The following is a 7,346-nucleotide window of genomic DNA, read 5'->3' as shown; positions in this document are numbered from 1 at the left end:
ACTTCTTTTACACATGTATCATAGGCATCTCAGCATCTAAGAGCACTGTAAATTTCATTTAAGGAGCTAAATGCTTAAATATATATGTGGAAATATTCAGGATTATCATTCTAAACTCTATCTACATAAGATTTAAGAAAACCGTATATTAATTATTTGTCTATTAATACCATAAATATCACTGGAAATACTAGTTTAGTTTCTGGTTTGTTTTTTATGTTTTGTTTGGCTTTGGTTTTGTTTTTATAGATAAAATATGAAATATTAGTTCATAGAATCATAGAATATCTCGAGTTGGAAGGGACCCATAAGGATCATCAAGTCCAACTCCTGGCACCGCACAGGGCTGCTCAAAAGTTTAGACCATGTGACTAAGTGCACAGTCCAATCTCTTCTTAAATTCAGACAGGCTTGGTGCAGTGACTATGTCCCCGGGGAGCCTGTTCCAGTGTGCAACCACCCTTTCGGTGAAGAACCTCTTCCTGATGTCTAGCCTAAACTTCCCCTGCCTCAGCTTCACACCGTTCCTGTGGGTCCTGTCACTGGTGATAATGGAGAACAGGTCACCTGCCTCTCCACTCCCCCTCGTGAGGAAGTTGTAGACTGCGATGAGGTCCCCCCTCAGCCTCCTCTTCTCCAGGCTGAACAGGCCCAGTGCCCTCAGCTGCTCCTCATACGTCTTCCACTCTAGGCCCTTCATCTTCATCACCCTCCTCTGGACACTCTCCAATAATTTAATGTCCTTCTTGTACTGTGGTGCCCAGAATTGCACACAGTACTCGAGGTGAGGCTGCACCAGCGCAGAGTAGAGCGGGACAACCACCTCCCTTGACCGACTAGCAATGCCGTGCTTGATGCATCCCAGGAGACGGTTGGCCCTCCTGGCTGCCAGGACACACTGCTGGCTCATATTCAACTTCCTGTCAACCACAACCCCCAGATCCCTCTCTGCGGGGCTGCTCTCCAGCATCTCGTTGCCCAGTCTGTACGTATAGCCAGGGTTGCCCCTTCCCAGGTGCAGGACCCGGAACTTGCCTTTGTTAAACTTCATGAGGTTGGTGATCGCCCAGCTCTCCAATCTGTCCAGATCTCTCTGCAAGGCCTTTCCACCCTTAACAGAGTCCACAACTCCTCCAAGTTTGGTGTTGTCGGCAAATTTGCTCAAAACAACTTTTAGTCCTACATCCAAATCATTTATAAAAACACTGAAGAGGACTGGCCCTAAAATGGAGCCTTGAGGGACACCACTACTGACCATCCACCAGCCAGATGTGGCCCCATTTACCACAACCCTTTGAGCCCTGCCCATCAGCCAATTGCTTACCCATCGTATGATGTTTTTGTTAAGTTGTATACTGGATATTTTGTCCAGTAGGATCCTGTGGGAAACTGTGTCAAAAGCTTTGCTGAAGTCCAAAAAGATCACATCAGCTGGTTTCCCTTGATTGACTAGATGGGTGATCTTATCATAAAAGGAAATCAAATTTGTTAGGCAGGACCTACCCCTCATGAACCCATGTTGGCTGGGACCAATGACTGCATTGTCCCCCAGGTGTGCTTCAATAACTTCAAGGATAATCTTCTTCATAATTTTACCAGGCACTGATGTGAGACTGACAGGCCTGTAGTTGCTAAGGTCTTCTTTCTTACCCTTCTTGAAAATTGGCACAACATTTGCCAGCTTCCAGTCCAATGTTCTCACATTTCCTCTTGAAAATGGCTTCAGTGGAATTCCATCGCAGCTCTACTTACTGGAAAAATGCAAAAAGTTTATGCCACCTTCTGTTATTTAAGGAATTTTGAATGAAGAGACAACATTTCCCATTACAGTAAATATTTCAGTTTCTTATGAAGATTTTCTTTTTTTAAGCAGTGCTGTAGATCTACAATTCTGTTTATAATTATGCGTCATCTCAGATTCTATTCTGAGTGAATAATTTCAGAAGGTTAATATCATGTAGGTTACTTGCCAGCCAATGACAAGTAAAGCTTGTCTTTTGTTCAAGCTCATTTAACTTTTTTGAGCCTGACGTTTCACTCAGAACTCTGCAAAATAAGCAGTGACAGACAATTACTCAATTTAAGTGGGAAGTGAGAATGCACCATTTACTTTTTAGCCTTCATTAAACATAGCCCTACTGTTTCTGGGAGGTGGTAGAAAGGGTGTTGCCTGACAGGGTAAATAGGAGGGGGAGGCTGAGACAGACCCAGTCAACCTGTGGCCAAATTGGGAACTAGATCTAGTCAAAACATGGGAACATTTTCAAAAAATACAGAAGATATTTTAGTAACCAATTACTATAGACTTATTTTCAGAAAGGTGTGGCCTTATTTTAAAGAATGAACAGTATGACTATCGAGAACATTTGAATTTATCTTATATGAATTGATCTGTTGTGAGATACTGAAAAAATGAAAAAAAAAGGTATTAAGCCAATTTGTGTCACTTTGGAAATATTTTCATCATTCTTTCTTTAATTTTATTTTTAGAGCATTTTGGCAAAAAACAACAACAACAACAACAACAAACAACAAAACAAAAAACAACAAAAACAAACAGACAAACAAACAAACAACAACAACAACAACAACAAATTTTCCAGCTATTTGACCATATGAAACAGAGCATACAGAAACACATGAATGTGCAGGAATTTTAACAAAACTGATTTAACAGACTCCTAAAAACTAGTTGCAGTTTGTTTATTCATTTATTTATTTATTTAAGTACTTGAAAAGCTCACAGATTCTAAAAAAACATAGTATTGGGTTGCAAGAAATGAAAAGCCAAGCAGGGTACCATAATCAAATGGATACAAAAGGTAGAATAAATGTTTTGTGTACAAAAGTCTTTCAGTGTGTCAAAGGTTTTTGAATGGTTAACAATGGAACTTCAAAGTTCTCTTATGGTAGTTATTTCTTTGCTTGATGTGATAAATAGAGAAACATACTTAAATGAAGGGTGAAGGGTTTCTGCTCTGAATGGTACATGGAAATTTTTCAGGTTTTATATGATCAAAAAAAAAAAAGAATCAAAAGCTCAAAAACTATGCCAAAGTACATAAAAATCTGTCTAAATTGTCTTGCTATTTGACTGACAACAAAATGCTCATCTGTTTTCCCCTTTACTCCATAATCAGTCAAATAATGCTTTGTTGCAATCAAATAACTTTATGAAAATACATTCACAAAGGATAGGGGTGCCAAATACTTGAATATATTGGGGGGACCTGTAAAAGTAAATGTTCTTCCAACTGTTTGGAATGAAAAAAATATATTATGGAGAGTAGTGTAATTAAAGAGCAAAAAAGATGGTGTCTGCAGTGATAAAACTATCTTGGACTCATCAAGTCCTGGAGCATAGATTAACTCTTGTTCATACAGGAGACACTATTCCAATAAACCTGTGTGCATAAAATTAAATGCTGCACATGTTGATTCAGTTAGGCTGCCAGAAACAGTAGCAAAAGCTATCTAATGAAACTTGGTCCTGGTTAGAAACTGCTGGCAAGAGTAATTTCCACATGTTTCAGAAAAAAATCTGAGTTTGAGACTCCACTTTGTGGTTTTCTGGGGCTACCTGGAATTACTGGTATTCAGTACTGAGATTTCTTGGTTCTTTTGCAGGTCCACATTGTTACAGATTTCTTTTTATCCTGCAGAGGATGGTGACTGTCCAGGTCCTCCTATAAGAGGGGAGGTTTGGCACATTCTATTTGTCTTTGCACAAAGTCTGCCATGGAAAGTTATGCTGGAAGATGAAGCATTTAGTTACAAAGAAAAGGTGTGTTTTGTTGTTGTTGTTGTTTTTTGTTTGTTTGTTTGTTTTCTAGGTTTTGAACTCTGTACCAGGTGGGTTGTGGAGAGTCACCTTTCCTTTACTGCAACTTGAAGATGCTCGAAGTGAGGAGTGTATGCATTGCAGCACAGGGTAGTCTGCAAGTGTGACAAAGATAGAAAAGAGGGAAGAATGAGAGACCAAAATGAGTGAAGAAACAGTGCAGACACAGAAACAGCCGAGGGACTTTGCAGGCCTATGATGCTGTTGCAGGGGCACAGAAATATGCCCCACAACACAGCTTTCCCTGTCCCCATGCTGCTGCTTTTTGTTCGAACAAAGAGTAGAGTCTGCACGCTCTGCATCCAAAATAAATTTAGTTAATATGGCTCAATTACTAGGAAATTAAGACTGTAAACCACTCAGGAACTGTCTCCTTGGTCTCTTGCAGACTCTCTCAGTCTGTCTCCAAAGATGAATGGAAGCTGTATATCTGTGGGTAGCAGAGATGACCCTAAAATGAACCAGTATGATGTCAAGTCAGCTTGGAGCACAAAGCAATGGTGGTCAAAATTAACTTGTGTTCACCTGCCAAGGTAATTATGGGCAGTATAATACCACAGAAAGGAAGAAACAGCTTGGTTTTGGCATTAAAAAAGAAAAAAATAATAATACATAATGGAAATGTTATAGTTTATGTAAGATATGGTGTTTTTCACTCCAACGATTCATATCTTTCTAACAGAAGTACAGGCTCAGTATGGGTCACGAACTCTAGTAAGATTCTGCATTCTCTGCTAGCCATGCCTGACGGTAGTCTGCTTAGTGTTATAGTGTTATCAGAGCCATGCCATGAGACTACTAAAAATCCTGTTACTGAATCATGCGCTTGCAGGGAAATGAGTTTCTCCCCTGCTCCCTAGTGATTAATGAAGGGTGTGCTGCTGAGATTGAAAACAGCTCTTTTGTGATATATGGATGTTTTGTGCAATTAACATCCTGTCCTGATAGTTCTGGAAAGGGCATTATCCAAATCATTCCTGTTATGAAGAAACAAGAACTTCATTTTCTCACTTGTCATCATCTGTAATGGTGAGAGTCAACTGATACAAATAACATTGCATTACTTTTCATCATGTATATCCAAGCTAATCCTGTACTGGAAGCCTGTCTCCAATTTGCACAGGGCAAATGAAAGTACAACTATTTCTATGCTACACTGGTGCCTCTTGGGCTATCTTGTCATCATATCTGCTCCTGTGATGGATCATGTGCTGCCAGTTCTCATTCATTTTAATGAGAGAGAACAATCTCACAGTCCAGGCATTTATCTCCCTTTGTCTGTTACCCATCTCTTGCTTTAAAGGAAGTTTTTCCCTAACTTGTTTCAGTTATATTCTATGTTGACATACAGAATCTATGTATGAGCTATTCTAGCTATTCTGTTTGATACTGAGGATTTTATAAATATAAGTGTGAGATTATACATTTCCTTAAGTACGTGAGACTTGATTACTTTTTCAACTTTTTTTAACTTTCAACTTCAGGTGTAGTTCTGGACAACAGATGCAACCCATAAAACAGCCTGGTTGAATATGATGATCTTCTGTTAGAAAAGAAATACCTTAGGCAAAAAAATGTGTTCAAATCAAGCAAAAGAGCCCATCCAGACATTGAACTACATTTCTGTGATTTTGGTAATCTGCTGAAGTTGATCAAGACTATTAGCTAAGAATGCAATCTGAAAACTGACTAGGATTAAAACTCTTATCAAACATGTGAAAGAGAATAGGAAGTTTTGTGTTCCAGAGGAGAAGACCGATGGAGGGAGGAAGAGGAAATACTCAAGACTGGAGAGAACATTGATGCAGGGAAGACATAAAGTGTCTGACTGTTGTGGTGGGATAAGTGTATTTCTTAGGCTATATAACAGAATGACAGACTTTCTTGTAAACCCTGTAAACTGTCTTATCTGTATATTGTTTCTGGGTCTGTAGAATAAGTCATAGTGCCCAATGATTTAGATGCTTGAGAGTAAGAATGAGCACATCAGTGTTTCAGCAAATACATGGGGAGTTAAGAGGTCCAAGTGGTTTACCTTTCATGTAAAGATGTTATATGTTTAACAGGACATACTGCCGTCCCAGAAATGTATCATAAGGAAGAGACACTACTACAGTCTATTATATTGAGAGATGTTTAGGAGCATGCAAGTTGAGCATGAGAGATCAAAATACTGCAGCCAAAATACTGCAGCATGCAATGAAGCCCTTGGCCAGGGTTTTGAGAGCTGACAGTCTAGAAGCTGTAATAGAAAATCTTGATTATCAGATGTACTCAACATATACAATTCCTATTAATGTAAAAGGGCATTTAAAACCATTAAAAACATTATTCAGAATATGATACAAAATCATGAATAAATAGAAAAAGAAACTGTTAAAATCATGACAAAACTTTACATAAAGTGCAAGGCACAGTTCATCCATGAATCTGTCACCTCCAGGGTTGACAGATTATTTTGGTGTAAATCACTGAGCAGTTCAACTCAGTTTATGCTTTTATACCACATGAGAATGCTGTCCAATCTTGAAATCAGTGATTTTCATTTAATCTATGTGGCATTTTAAATATAAAGTCTCTTTGTTCATACTTGTGTTTTTCCTTTGAGCAGAGAAATAATGATATATGTGTGGAAGACAATTATTCTGCCTTTTTTTTTTTTTTTCCTTCCATCACTGTCTTCCCAAACCACTTGCTTTTTGGAAGTGGAAAGCACACCTGTATACCATTTCTTGCCCCTGAATGAGAAAACAAATATAAATACACTGTGGTTCTGATCTTCTGATCTGAAACCCCATGCATGGTCTAAAATGTCAGTTAATATTAGCCTTGCATGGAGTTTTACACTGCCTTTCAACTGAAAATAGAAAGTGCTTCCAATCAGCAATTCCTATATAACAGAGAAGGTGGAAAATTGGTTTTATAAGCATACAACAAGTTGAAATGAGTCTTCGATGTCTTCCCTGTTAATTTAGTATGTGAAGATCCTGCAGCTGATGGAAAAAAAAAATCCTATTATTTTTGAATTACTCATTCTCTTCATATTCATTATGTCACCTTCCATGAAGCTTGAAAATGTCTACCAGTAATTTATTGGCATGTAGGCAGTGTTAATCAAATGTCCACAAGCCTGTTCTCACGTTTGAAGTGTGCCTCTTTCGGAAATGAGTAGAGCCCCATGCAAATATGCTTACATTCCAACTTTAAATGTAAAATATTCACAAGTCCTAAGAGAAAGAAGTGTCTTGTGAAAATAAGATAAGAATTTCGACAAGGACATTCAGAGATAATAGCATTTCCCTAGATTGTTGCCAGTGTTCTTCAAACAATTGTTTTGATTTTAGATGAAGAATTTTGTTTGCTTTCCTCTCTGGAAAGAACAAAAAAAAGTAACAAACCTTCAGTAAAAAAAGGTAAACAGCTGAAACCTCTCCAGTTCTCTTAAATATCTGAAAAAAAAACACTGGTAATTATAGGCAAAATGTGGCTGTTGATTGTGTGTTGG

General features: G+C 38.3%; 1 long non-coding RNA gene across 1 annotated transcript; it reads left to right on the top strand.

The window, feature by feature from the left end:
- Positions 1 to 2,046: 2,046 nt before the first annotated feature.
- LOC308188227 lies at positions 2,047 to 6,995 on the top strand. The gene is made up of 3 exons (XR_013945280.1): positions 2,047 to 3,784; positions 4,230 to 4,374; positions 5,326 to 6,995. It is a non-coding gene; the product is annotated as an uncharacterized lncRNA (long non-coding RNA).
- The last annotated feature ends 351 nt before the right edge of the window (positions 6,996 to 7,346 follow it).

Source organism: Anser brachyrhynchus (assembly GCF_964034855.1).
Source record: "Anser brachyrhynchus genome assembly, chromosome: 1".
NCBI lineage: Eukaryota > Metazoa > Chordata > Aves > Anseriformes > Anatidae > Anser > Anser brachyrhynchus.
The sequence above is the reverse complement of the archived record's forward strand: the minus strand, read 5'-3'. Positions and strand labels throughout refer to the sequence as shown.